Source organism: Apteryx mantelli, chromosome 1 (assembly GCF_036417845.1).
Source record: "Apteryx mantelli isolate bAptMan1 chromosome 1, bAptMan1.hap1, whole genome shotgun sequence".
NCBI lineage: Eukaryota > Metazoa > Chordata > Aves > Apterygiformes > Apterygidae > Apteryx > Apteryx mantelli.
This window is the reverse complement of record NC_089978.1, coordinates 98,656,334-98,669,913: the sequence shown is the minus strand read 5'-3', so window position 1 is coordinate 98,669,913 and position 13,580 is coordinate 98,656,334.

The window sequence follows — 13,580 nt, the reverse complement described above, 5'->3', positions numbered from 1 at the left end:
TGTAAGTGTATGCAACTTTACTACCTCCTTGAGATTATTCAAGGCATTATTCTCTTCATTTCCCAACCAGAATCTATACCAGTAACTCCTTTTTTCCAACTGACTTCAACAAGCTGTCAACAAGCTGTACTGTTCATATCTCCATGCAGGGGTCCTATGGCTCCTGGGTGTATTTGTTTCTGTATTATCCCATAACAGCATGATTTGATATTCACTGAGAACCTGATCTTTGGTCCATGTCCCTGACTGTGGATTGGTGTGGAGCCAGTCCTACTAGTATAGTCTTGTATTGGTGGAAGATATCCGTCTGATATACTTGTTATTCCCATTATTTCCCAAGGAAAAAAATCTTTGGAAAGTCATTTAAAGGAAAAAAAGTCATGCAGGGGAGGATATCTGACACTCTAGGCTTTGCCTAGAAGATTAGGCATGGTGAGCCAGAGGTCAAGGCTATGAGACCAATTCCTCCAGGGCCAACATCTAGAAGGTGACTAGAGAGCTTGGTGTCCCCTTAGCTCACTCTGTGTAACTGACAATGTTGCTTCCTTTGATGGTAGGCTTTATGGTCTTTTCCACAAGTGCTGAACACAGTTTATGTCTAAAATAATCCAGTAAAATAAAAGTATGTCTGTCATTTAATATGGTCATCTTGGTCCTGTGTCTTCCTCTCCTCTGTTGTTAGATGGGGTGTGAGTGGACATTGCCCAGAACAAAAGTAATGTATGCAGGGGACTGTAGGGATTACATTTGCTGTATTTTCTATTTTCTTGCAAGCTCTCAGAAGAATAAGTTTCTGATAATTATTATTATCCTATTTCTATTCAGATGGTAATAACCTTTCAAATACACCTTTCAAAACAAGAAAAAATGTTTTCAAGTATGTTTATAGACTGTTTTTTTTCCTTAATTCATTGAGACTCAAAATAATGCTTAACACTTGTAAACTGTGAAGTCTTGCTCCCTTCTCAGATTCAAAATGTTGTATGGTCTTTTTCAACTGAAAAAATATTCAGCTTTTGTTAGTTATAAATAAACATTGTTTAGATAAGTATTTGAAGACATAAAACAATATTTTGGTATGGTAGTGTTTATGTATAAGACATAATGTGCACTACTTTAGGTTCCTATCCTCCAAGCAAGTGGGTTATATACTTGCATATATACTGGGTTCAATGGGGCTACCCCAATATGTATCTCATGTACGCAGGTGTTTACAGGATCAAGACCTCAATGGGCTACTAAATCAGCACAAAAAATACTGTATAGGCTCTCTCTGTGTAGCTAAAGAAATAGCATAAAGAAAATCTCAGCAACATACCTCATAGAAAAATAAAGACAATAATATGGTTGTGGGAGGGGAAAAAAAATGGGAGGGTTATACAGCACCGTGAAAGAAATGTGAATGAGCAAAGCTGCAATCTAGATCTGAGCCGCAGCCATTGGAGTCAACAAGAAAATCCTATTTACTTCAGTGGGCTTTGGATCAGGCCTTAAATTATATTAAAGTGTCTTTGAAATCTTGTAATTTTGGGATAGTCAATATCCCTGATCTGAGAGAGTCTTTATTAGCCAGTGGTGGCTACAGCCTTACATTCCCATTTTCTTTTCTACCATAAAACTGTGCCTGCAAATGCTAACTGAGCTGTTCCCGTAGTGCCGGAAGAGCTGCTTGTACCTGTGAGGGAAGACTTTGTTAGATCTGTATTTCGAGCATGCCAGTAGACAGTGTTATCAACTATGATGAATCTATTGTATTAAGAATGTTTACCATCCTTTTAAAAGGGCAAGAATATTTTTATAGCAACTGTGGTGGAAACAAACACCAGACCTTAGACATGATTGAGCCGAATGAGTGTTATCTGCTTCTGATTTAACTAAATAAAAATGTGGCCTTATTGTCTTTCGGCGGCTTTGAAGGATTAAAATAAGCATTTTGTTGTTGTTGTTGAGGGAAGTGTTTAAAATGGTTTAACTGGATTTTCATAGTATACAAAGTGAAAGGCGATGATGATAAACCTCTTTTACAGTTTATGTGTTAATTCAATCCATCATGAGATGTGGTTCTGGGAAGAGACTAGTACTCAAGAAAAAACGTTCTGGGAAGGCAGGAAGTGTGAAGCAATCCTTTCTAGTGGCCGTGTTTCTCTTAGAAGCTTTGTGTGCAGTTGGAAAGTATATATTTTTAAAATAGCTGGTGTCTTACTGTTGAATGGGGACAGCAGAGATTTCTTTGTCATTTTCATCCTAAAGACAGTGCTATGAAGGTTCAGTCCTGGTGACAAAAATTTTAAAAACCCTAGAACAAGGAAGTTTTTGGACTTGATATACCGAAGGATCAGATCTGAATATGGTGCTAAAGTATGTACATATGACAGAGAACGTGCTGTCCTCCAACAGCAAGACTAAGGGGACGGTAGGAATAGCTGGGTGTTTACCCGAAGGAGGCAGGATTTTCCACCCTGTTGGCTCTGCACCCTCGGCCCAAATAGCTGCACGGGCATGCGCCTGGTGGGAACCAGCACCTGGCTAAACCACTTTAAGTCACAGCAACCCATCCTATGCATGTCTAAACTGCTCCTAAGAGGTTCCAAGCTCTAAATCCAAGTTTGGTCTCAAATGTGTGACAGCTATAGAAACACAACAAAAGGTTTGCGGGTAGCTGGAGGACTCTGATAGTCAGCTTGCTCTGCTGCTTTTGGCCTCTCTGAATCAAGAATAAGTTTTTCTTCTAAAGAACATACATAACCCCCCTGGTTTGTCACCTCTGAACAGACGGTACATTGCTCCATATAACCATCATATTCTGTACGCTTTGGGTGTGATCTCTCTGTATGGTCCAGGCCTCTGTCTTTTAAAAGAAAAAAATGTACTGCTGGCTGTAATTATTAGGCTGAAATGTCTGCTAAGTGTTAGTACTATGTGGGGCAGTGATACTATTAAACATGTTGTTCTCATTGTGGGTTAGACTGGGCAACACTTTTTCTCTCAAGTTGGGAAGTGAGGGCTGATCAATGTTTTTTTGCAGTTTGGTATTTCAGGGCCATTTATAGCTCAAAAAAAAAGTACAACTCAAAAATCACACGTGATTTTTATATGTTTTTGTAAAAGAATATCCTGACCATTGAAGATGGTGTTTCTAACATTACTGACATGACCAATATCTTTCAAGCAAAAAAAAAAAAGGTGTTTTTTAACCACCATTCCCTTCAGCTGCCTTCTTTGGCTAACTCTAGTGAGTATCTGCTCCCAGGGTGGGTCATTTTCCTTCTGTTCTATCCCTCTTCTCCCCTGAATTTTTTGCGAGAGAAAAAGACTTGCAATCTGTGCCTTTAAGCACATGCTAGTATGATAAGAAATACTGACTTCTTTTATGAAGATCTTCCCCATTACTTCGTAGAGGAAAGCAAACTCACAGAAACAGAGGCTTTTTCACCCTAGAGATAGTTAGAGGAAAGGAATGTAACTGTGGAACTTTAAGAATACATACTTAAATACGTAATTCCTCAAAAAGATTGTATGATAGTAATTGGAAAAGCTTAAATGTTTAATGTTGCTTTTAAAAATTAACTTTGAGATATGCCACCTTTCCAGCTCTTGCGCCTCTTGGTTGCTGCTGTCATTTTGAGCCCACACTGTCCCTGAGTACTTCTGGGACAGTGTTTATCTGCTTCTAGATCAGAGGAGCTGAATGTCTGCAACTTCTGCTGAAGTCAGCAGGAGCGGATGATGTTCATCCTTTCTCAGAATCATCATCCAAAGTGGCTTCTCCACAAATAGTGTTTTAATAGCAGTCAAAAAATTATAATGCTTTCACTTGCATGGGAGGGGTATGGTCCTTCTAGTATCTGATACAGAGCTGTTTCTGATTTCAGACAACTGTTGTTAGGATCACAAAAGCATTGAAATTCTTGGAGAAATAGCTGCTGTAACCTGATAAGCACAAGGCATATTAATATTTGAGTATTTTCCCTTTATTAGTTCATATATAATGATTAATCCCAGGGATAAGGATTATGTCTATACAAAGGGTTAATGGGCTTGGCAAAGCAAAAACAGTCTTTCCATTCTTTTGCAGACATGGCCATGAAAAGGCACAAAACTTTAGAAGGACTGGCATGGAAAACTTCCATTATGTAGAGCACCAGATTTTGAATTACCGTATCATAGAACAGAGTGCACAGGGTCAACTGCCGCTGTGGCTTGTACCAATGGCTCGTTCCACTGCCATTGGTATGGGCAGTGGAATGAGCACGCATGTGATCAAACACTAAATGCAACATATATATGTTCATTGTATGATGTTAGCATAGTTTCTGTACAGGTAAGGATTTTTTCAACAGACATAATTAAAAATAGCCTAACAAAATAATTTTTATTAGATACATCCCTGAAATGTGAGAAAATATTCAACAGTGCCAGGTGGGAAATACTAGCTCCTGGAATGGAGGAGGTTTCAGTGAGTCTTGTATGTCATTAAATCACCCATAAAACTAGAAACACTATTATTCAAGCCACTGCTTCTGCACTGAAAATGTAAATCGCAGTGCCAAGTTTTATTTCATTTTGTACAAAATTTGGGAATCACAGAATCAAATGTCTACTCCCTGGAGATATAGACTCAGTAAAGAGATTTTTTTTTCTGGTAGGAATTTCCAAAGATTTTGGGCCAACAAAAATATGTGCTGCTCGCCAACAAAAATATATGCTATTTTCCACAGGAACCAAAAGGCTGTGCACTGTACAAGTACACAGAAAGGCACAGCAGAGAAAGGCAAGGGTGCAAAAGATGTTCTCTAAGTCTTTTGTATAAAAAAGTTCTTTAAGTCTTTTGCTTTGTTTGCCTTTGGTCCTACTGCTGAAGGTTTGAAAGTATCATGAATAAAAAAGTTCAGGGCTAATAAACAGGGAAAAATTAGAAATACTGCATTGGGGACAACCTTGATATCTGTTACTAAGTAGTTCTTTATTGCTAAACATTTTTGGTTTCTAATCAAGCTTTTTAGGCTAGCTGTAGTGCATTAGAGGGGGACAGCTTTGTATACACATCACAGTGAATCAGGAGCAAAATGTGTTTCCACTAGATATGCTGTTTTCTCATTAAAACCAAAGGGGAAGGATTTGCTCAGGCAGTTCATGCTTTCATACCATGTTTGTATGCTACCCCTAAGCCTGGTTAAATAGGCTAAACTTTAGCAGTATTATCAAAAAGAGAAAGGACCCTGGTTTTTGCCTTCATGCAGATGAAGGTTGATATATCCCAGGATTATCTGGCTATGAATTAAAAAACTGGTGTGCATAATTGTCTGATCACTTAAAGTTGTCCACTGAGGATAATAGTTACAGACAATGTTGCACTTGATTAGATTTATTTGGTGTTAGCCTCTGATTTCAAATCCCCAGGAGGACAGTTCGCGAGCGGCGCTTGACGTGGATGATGCAACTGCATGACAGCGCAGGCTAGCTCATCTGTGTGGGGAAATCGCTCTGCGTGCGCAGACAGCCTGCTCTTATTTCATTAAATGACCCACTCAATTCTCCTTTGTTACTCGGAGCTCCCCAAGGCTGAGAAGCTCATAAAACAGTCACGAGCACTTTATGTTCTTGGAGTGGCTCAAGCACTAGGTAACCACCTCAGAAGTAACAATGCTGCACGCTGGAGATAAAAGCACAGCCGCCACTTCACAGCGTTTGGCGATTACTGTATTTTGGGAACGAGTTTTGCTTTCTAACCTGAATCCCACGCTTTAGCCTGCATGGGGCTCACCTGAGTGCAGCCAATGCCAGGGTAGGTGCCCCTGGGTATCAGAGACAGGCTAGGACATGCAATGTGGACATGGGCAGCCTGCGCCCATCTGGAGGCCAGATGTGGTAGCCTGAGGTGTCTCAGATGATGCTTGTTGCACCTTTTGCGTTTAGGCAGCTGAATCCTTCTCCTAATTGCCATCGGTAAAATGTCTTATCCAAAACTGAAGTGATATTCAGGATGGAAAAGAATCACTACAGACAAAGCTGTTGGCCTCGCATAACAGAAACAGCCGTGCATTATGTCAATTTAAACTGATGCTTGGGCTGCATTGCAGGGGCACCTCATTAAAACTTAGAGTATCCCTTTTTTATGGGTCTGAAGAGAGCCAGAAAGGCTGTGAGATTTATGCCAGCTTGATCTACCTAATGCTCAAAAGGAAAATAGCTTAGAATAGAAATCCTCTCTGGCCCTTAAGCTTAGAGCATTATCTGAAACTCAATGAGGTTAGAAAGACACTTGTCCGCTTTTGGGGGTCACTGGGGGAAACCACGAGGAGCATTTTAACTCCATGCATGTGAGCAGACATAGGAATAATTTGCCTTAAGGAAAAAATCCTACCATATTAAGACTGTACAGTACCCCCAGCACACTTTAATTCATTACAACTTCAATTCTGCAACTGGCAGAGCTTGGCTTCCCCCTCCTGGGAGCAGGGTGAATGGGCAGGAGCAGGCAGGAAGTTTTCCTCCTCCCTTTGCCGTGACACTTTGAAACTGTAGTTTTTAACCCATAACTGTGAACACCTCTGACTCTGAACTTCAAAGGCTTTTGTGAAAGACAGCTTGGAAAAGCAAGCCTGTTTCAGGAGGATGTAATCTGCTGTGCTAAGGCTTTTACCCTCACAGGAAAACATCAGAGTCTAGTTATCCGAAAGAGTTGAAAAACACAGTTAAAGTTCAAGGTCTGAAATAATCACTTGGGACAAATGTCATTGTTTTGGTGCTGTAAATGGAAGTACTGTGTACACTTAATGGAAAAGGTATGTTCTGGGTTACCCGGAAATACCTTACCTTTTTCTTCAGAAACCACTTTATAAAAGGATTGCAAAACAGGTGATTTAAAGTTCAAGGCTAATGAATCACCTTTTTAGAAGAAAAAGTATAAGATCTGTTTTAAAAACAATGTTCTATTATAAAGGTACAGACAAGGAAAGACTGTGCAATCTGGTTCAGTAGTAACATTTACATTTATCTGTTAAAAGTCAACTTCTTGAGACTCCTCTTACAGACTCCTGATCATAGCAGCCCCTCAGCTGCACATGCCATTTCTTATTTCTTTTTAGCAGCCTGTGGCTGTTCAAGTGTAGAAACATAAAACATAGCTTGTTACTCATAGCTTTAACTTTTGCTGAAGTATCAGGACTTGCAAGCGTATCCAGACACTTGAAGCATTAACACCTGTTCATAGGAAACAGCATAGTTGCAGTGGTTGTACAGATTCATTTCCATGAAAGGTGCAAGTTAATAATTTTTTCTCCTCCTCCTATTAAAATCAAACCCAAGAGAATGATCTTTCTCCCTCAGATTTTTCTTTTTACTGAAGATACATTATCTCACCTTTGTTAAAATGTTTAACTAATTATATATCCACAGGCAATCTGCTTTCTGATGCTTTCCATAGCTTTAAATCAATACAAGTTCAGGGATATTCAAAAAAACAATACTACTTTTTATGCAAAATTTGCTGTATGGTAGGCCTGGAGGCACAGGGAAATTTGCACTTTCATTAATGACCAGCTATGCTAAATATGACCCATAAATCCAATATGTGTTTCATTTTCCCTCTTGTGATGGGACAGCATGTGCTAAAGACAGGTTTTTAATTCAGGGTATTCCCGTGCTTGGCAAAAGGCAGTATAGTACGCAACACCAGCCTTATTGATATTAATGAATCAAAGTTTTGCTACTGATTTCAACATGTCCAAGAACTGTCCTGGCATAGTTGGTGAATTTTGGGGGGCCAAGATGTCCTCTTTCTTCTCTTCTTTTAACCATCTTTAAATATTTCCATTATTTTCATTCCTAACTGAAACTTAGTGTCCCTGGTAGAAAAATATAATAATGCAGTGTCTTCAGTATCAATGATGTAAATGTTTGGTGATGTTTTTTATTTGTAGAATTCCATTTTTTACTGAGAAGCAGAACCGAGGTTTTAAGGCCATGGGTCCTTCTCTAATTTTTACTTAACTGCTATCCCATGGATAATTTGTGGTGATATATTTGGTGAATACCAAGCAGTTGAAAATGCGCATGTGTGGGACAGCTGAGCAGTGCAGAGCTTGCAGACCTCAAGCTGCTTAACCATGAAGCTTAAACCCCAGTAGGAATTAGGGCAGGTGAAATGTGGCATTATCAGGTTCAGAGCCAGTCTGTCGCCTCCCTGACTGCAGGACCTTTGGAGCTCAGGTGTTATTCCCTGGGGTGCTGTGGGATGAACTAGGAGGCAAATCTGCTCCTTAGCAGATCATAAAACTACATTTGACAGTGGCAGTTCCCACCTCCCTGCGCAGTTTTGCTGTTACAAGCTGGGTCATTGTACATTAGCAGGATCTTTCCTGAGGAGCAGATGGAATAATAGGACTAAAAGCCATCATCATCATCATAGAGGTAAACACGGCTAGAAAGTTTTCCTAAGACAAAACAAAACAGAAAGCAACCTGGTCTAGGTTTACTTTACACGAAAGGTTCATTTTTGTGTTACCTACTGAAGCGGTACTGTTTGGGATGCAGTGTGCCTTCCTAAGGGAGATCCTCTGAGTGCTGACCAGCCCTGTGACTGTGGACTAGAAAAAGAGCTTTTTGAGGATAGGATGTAAAAGAAAAGTCAAGTGACTAACTAAATATGTTTAGTCATATGTCCCTCTAGTTTGCAGTTTTAAGGCATATTATGCGATTTTATTTGTGTGTGAGGAAAGAGTGATGTGAAACGAACTGAAGGACGTGATGTACACACTGGTGTCAGTGGGAGAGGACAGTGGTGCAGTCACAGTCTCCAAGGACACAACAGAGCACTGCAGTCCTCTAGTTGCTCCCCTGCCTAACACAACATTAGAAGCTCATCTTTGAGGGTACTTTTCTAAGAGATAACACAAATCTGAATTACAATAAAAAAAAAAGGTGGAAGATTGACTATGCACTTGGTAGGTCATTTCAGCTTGTTTATGCAAAAAAATATTTGTGTCTTGATTCTATCTGGATTTGTGTAAGTTTCTCTTCCTGAGCATTATATTTTGTTGTGCTTTTGTTAGATCAGTCGAGAAATGTGAAAGGTTTGGGAATCTCCTGCATGTACTAGTGGAGTCATCTCATGCTTTTTTTTTTTTTCCCCCCAAGGCCTTTTTCAAGTATGATAGTTTGCACTTACTAACTTTTTCAGTGCTCTTCTGAGTGCTAGCCCAAAGCAGTCTGTCTACTTTCCCAAGCCATGTCGGCCACTCATGATGATACACAAGGAACAAACTCCTTCATTAAATAAGGATTGCAGGGTGTGAACCTGGAAACTGACACACCAGTATCTAGTCCACATGTTAAAATTTGTCTGTCTCATGTTCCTTCCTGTGGTATGTAGATAGGCAATTTTTTGCACATGTAGGCCAAAAAACTTGCCCAATTAGAAGTTGCCCAATTAGAAACTCTTATTAATGCATGCTCATCATGCTGGCTAGAAATGCAAATCCATCACAGGGATACACTTCAGTGTGTTAGAAGATGTATTTCTAAAGCTATGGTCTTAGCTGGAATATTAGAAAGGCTCTAAAAAATGCTCAGTATTACAAAAAGAAACCTGGGGAAAAGTACTTGTTATTATTAACCAATGCAAATTGATGACTAATACAAACTATTCTAAACAGTCAATTATGAAAATACGTACTTCTGGATGAGTCAGCTTTAGCCCTGCTCCAGAAAGCTTCACTTTCTAATGTCACCTGCTACAGCCCAGTTGTTCTGAAGTGCAGGGTCTTGAACTTGCAAGCTTTGATTTGAAGAAAAATACATTTTAGCCAGAGTAGTTTCTCTTGGCTTCAGACCCTTGCGGATCCTTTCTATATCACATCAACACCCATTTTGAGGACTGGGCACAGTGTGCTCACAAATGCCCCTAGAAGGGGCTACAGACAGCAGTGACAAATCACTTCAATCTCTGAATATGCCAGCTAACACTTAGGTTGCTGATAGTTTTTCACAAAGTTGCACTTCTTCATTAGGTAATGACAATGGCAACCCATTATTTTCCACAGACCAACAAGAAATTCCCAGATTGTATTAGGTTTGAAGAACTGAGAGCACGGAGCAGGTTTAAAACTGATGAACAAAGTGAGACTGTCAATGAGCCTAACCATTATGACAGCTGTTTCTTCTTACCATATTTTTTCTTCTCCTTAATAATCCCCTATTTTTGGTTTCTTCTTCAAGTGATGGAGCTGAAATAAAAAAATAACACTAGCAGGAGCCCTCAGCTGACTTGACCCTGTAGCACAGCGCTATTGTGCTCTCTACAGGATGGACACATCCACACCTTTGAACTTCCATTCCTTCTTTCCCACAATTTTTAACCCTCGCTCTAAGCTACTGAGATTCATGGATCCTTTTTCCCAAGCAAATGGGAAACTCTTCATTTCCATCCCCATGCAATGTTAACTGAACAGCATGGGTCTATTTGTGGGGTAACTCACTAGACCCAAACTTCTGTTTTAAAGGCTTGCGACACATGTCTCCCTGGACCATCCAGCCTCCCGGAGACAGACCTCAGGAAGATGCACTCTGACCTTCACTGCAAGTGAGAACTTGATCTTCCCTTCCCACTTCCACTCTCCTTATGAGGTTGCCTCTGTGCTGGTGTAGGGTCCCTCCCTGAGGTGCCAGGTGCTTGGCTGGTGTGACTATTTCCTTTTTACCTCTTTTGGAGAGCATCAGGGAGAAGGTTGCGCTTGAAGGGCATTGGAAAGCCCTGTGTTTCTGTTGCTGACCTGAGTCAGAGAGGTGATGCCCCCTCTCCTCCAGCGACTCTTTGCCGTTTGAAGGACTAGGATGGTGTCCTGCAATGCAAAGGTTTGGGCTCCACATGCTTCGAGCTGGGCAGAAAGGGAGAAGAGGGGCTCCCCAGTGGGTTTTGTACATCCTTTCCTTGTAGACATAGGTTTTCCCCAAGTAGTACTGACAGAGATGTTGGAGAGCGTGGGGAGAGGCCTGTTACTTACTTAAAAGGGAAGTTTCCCCTCTGGGAGATGTTCCCAGTGTGTATATGGGGAGTACAGGCAAGTGTACTATGTAGTGTAAATGTAGATGAAAAATACACATCTTATCATTGCATGAAATGTCTAAAAACATTTGCAAATGTCAGAAAACACTTTTAAAAAATAAGCTGATATCCTTTTATCTACCTGTCTGTTTATAAACACTAAGAAGTAGATGAATTTTGTTATTCATCTTGTAATAGTCTACAGCAGTAGAACTATTGGAGTTGGTATACTGCCTGACATATGCATTGCTTAAGGTTTTAGTGGTAAATGTACAGAGGTTTTAACTCCTAAAAGATATAGATGGTTGATTATCTGCTGAAAACTATACATTTCTTTAAGCTAATTCACTTATTGGTAAATAGTTAAGCAGATTTTATTGTAAACTTTTGCCTTATTAGAAACCCCATATTCATGTCAAGATTTGGTTCTGAAGGCTTAATTTGACCTCTCTGACTCAGGATTAGTAAACAGTTTTGATTTTGATCCTGCAGGCTGCACTTGAGTAAAACATGTGTGAACTGAAGTGTATTAATTAACTAGTTTCCTAGTTTAAGGAATTTTTTGGCATATATTTGCTGTCTGAATGACAAGTCCTCTTTCCATGCAATATTGGAAAAAGTTAGTTCAACAGTCCTGACACATTTTTTCTGCACAGTTGCTCTCTTGCCTTTGTGGTGTGTTTTGTTCCTCAGTCCCTTGATACAAATTTGTGACAGCACTGGTCAGTATGAAATCAGTAATCATTTGACATAATATTTTTGCAGGCTTTTTGACATTTTCTTATTTGAATAAGCTTACCCATGTCTTCACAGCTTATTATAAAATTCTGCTTCAGAAGCATCACAAAACTCATAAAATGAATGAGAAATTTATTTGTTTGTCACTGTCATGATTTCCTCTTCAAAAACTAAATATTATTATCATTTATCAGCTAAACCATAATTAAATAAACCTCTCATAACTTTGTCTCAGCAGGGCTCTTGTGAGGCTTATTTAATGTTTTGAGACCCTTAGCTGAAATGTGCTCTACAACTGCAAAATGCTGTTCTTGTTTATTGAGGAAACTCTCTAAATCCATTGCCTGCTGTTCCCACTTCAGGGTTTTGCTTTTCATTGTGGTAAGATGAGGAATTAAACCCATCAAATTCTGTGCAATGTACTAGGAAAAGTATTAGTTTCTGTACTGAGGGGATCTGTCATACTAGTCGAAGCCATTAGCAGTGATGCCATTTACTGCTTAGAGGATTAAAAATAAAATAAGACTAAAGGTAGAATGTTCTATTGGAAGTAGAGAATAGTTTCCTAACATAGCTGAAGAAATTAAAGATTATTCATGAGGGAAAAACGTACATGTTGGTACCCTAGGGCTGGTCTATGATCCAAACAAATGCCCACAGCCAAGAAACCGAGGCAAAAAGTAGATGTCAATTTATTGCATCTGTTCCAGTTAAGATAATGTCTAACATATACAGCACTACAACATGACCGGTTGTCTTTAGCCACTATAGTAACAGAAAAAATGGCGACAATTTTATATGGTGGGGATGATGGAAATATTAATCTGTGAACAGTATCCAATGATATATCATGTATTTTCTTTATCAAAGTAAGGAGATACAAGGTTTGATATTGACAAAGGTATTTAGCAAGGTGAACCTTGAGATAGCATGTAAATTTTATTGAAATCAGGGGGAAATAAGTACTTCAGTAGGAAGAAGCAAATTCAATATTATTTTGGACCTTTCACTTTAAAACAGATAGAAATATTTTACAGAAAAAATCTTAGTGAAAACAGTTCTGGCCTAGAGTTCACGGTCTGCTCTTGATTTAAGCTCCCATTAAAATCAAGCAGGGGATCAGACAAAAGTTTAAAGATGAGATCACAGGAATTAATGTGTTCTAAATCAACAAATGAATTGCTCTATCGATACAGGAAGTAAATTTATGTTCTGCAGGAATGAATGAAGAGTGTATTTGTTCTGTGTTCCTCCACTATTGATCATAAGCCAATAAAGAGAAAAGTTATAAATATTTTATGTGATTTAGGAACTAAATAATTTGTAAGAGGAATCTGAAATAGTGCTGATAAGTTCTTCTAACTACCAAAACCAGAGATGGTCCTGACCTAAAAAAAAAAGAAGAAGAAAAAAAAGGAATCAAATATGTATTGAAATATGTCTAGAATCTTAGGCTTTTGCTTTGATTTGACCTAGTACAGAGCCAGGGGCAAGCAGCAAAGTTCAGTCCCACATTTGAACTTCCTCCAAATACTAGGGAGCTAAAGTTGTGGAGGCCCCTTCTCCAGGTAGAAGCATTGGCCAGCCCCAGTGTATAACTCACCACCGTATGAATGATGTACAGAGCGCTGCAAGGGGAGGTCTGATTGCAACAGGAGAAGGCATTTGCACACTAATTTGAATTAGTTTGTTTACTAATTCATAGTAAGTCAGTCATCCATTTGCACAGCTATCTCACCCATCCAGCCACAACTTTGCTTCCTACCCTCTCCCGCTTGCATCCTGCTCATCTGCTGTG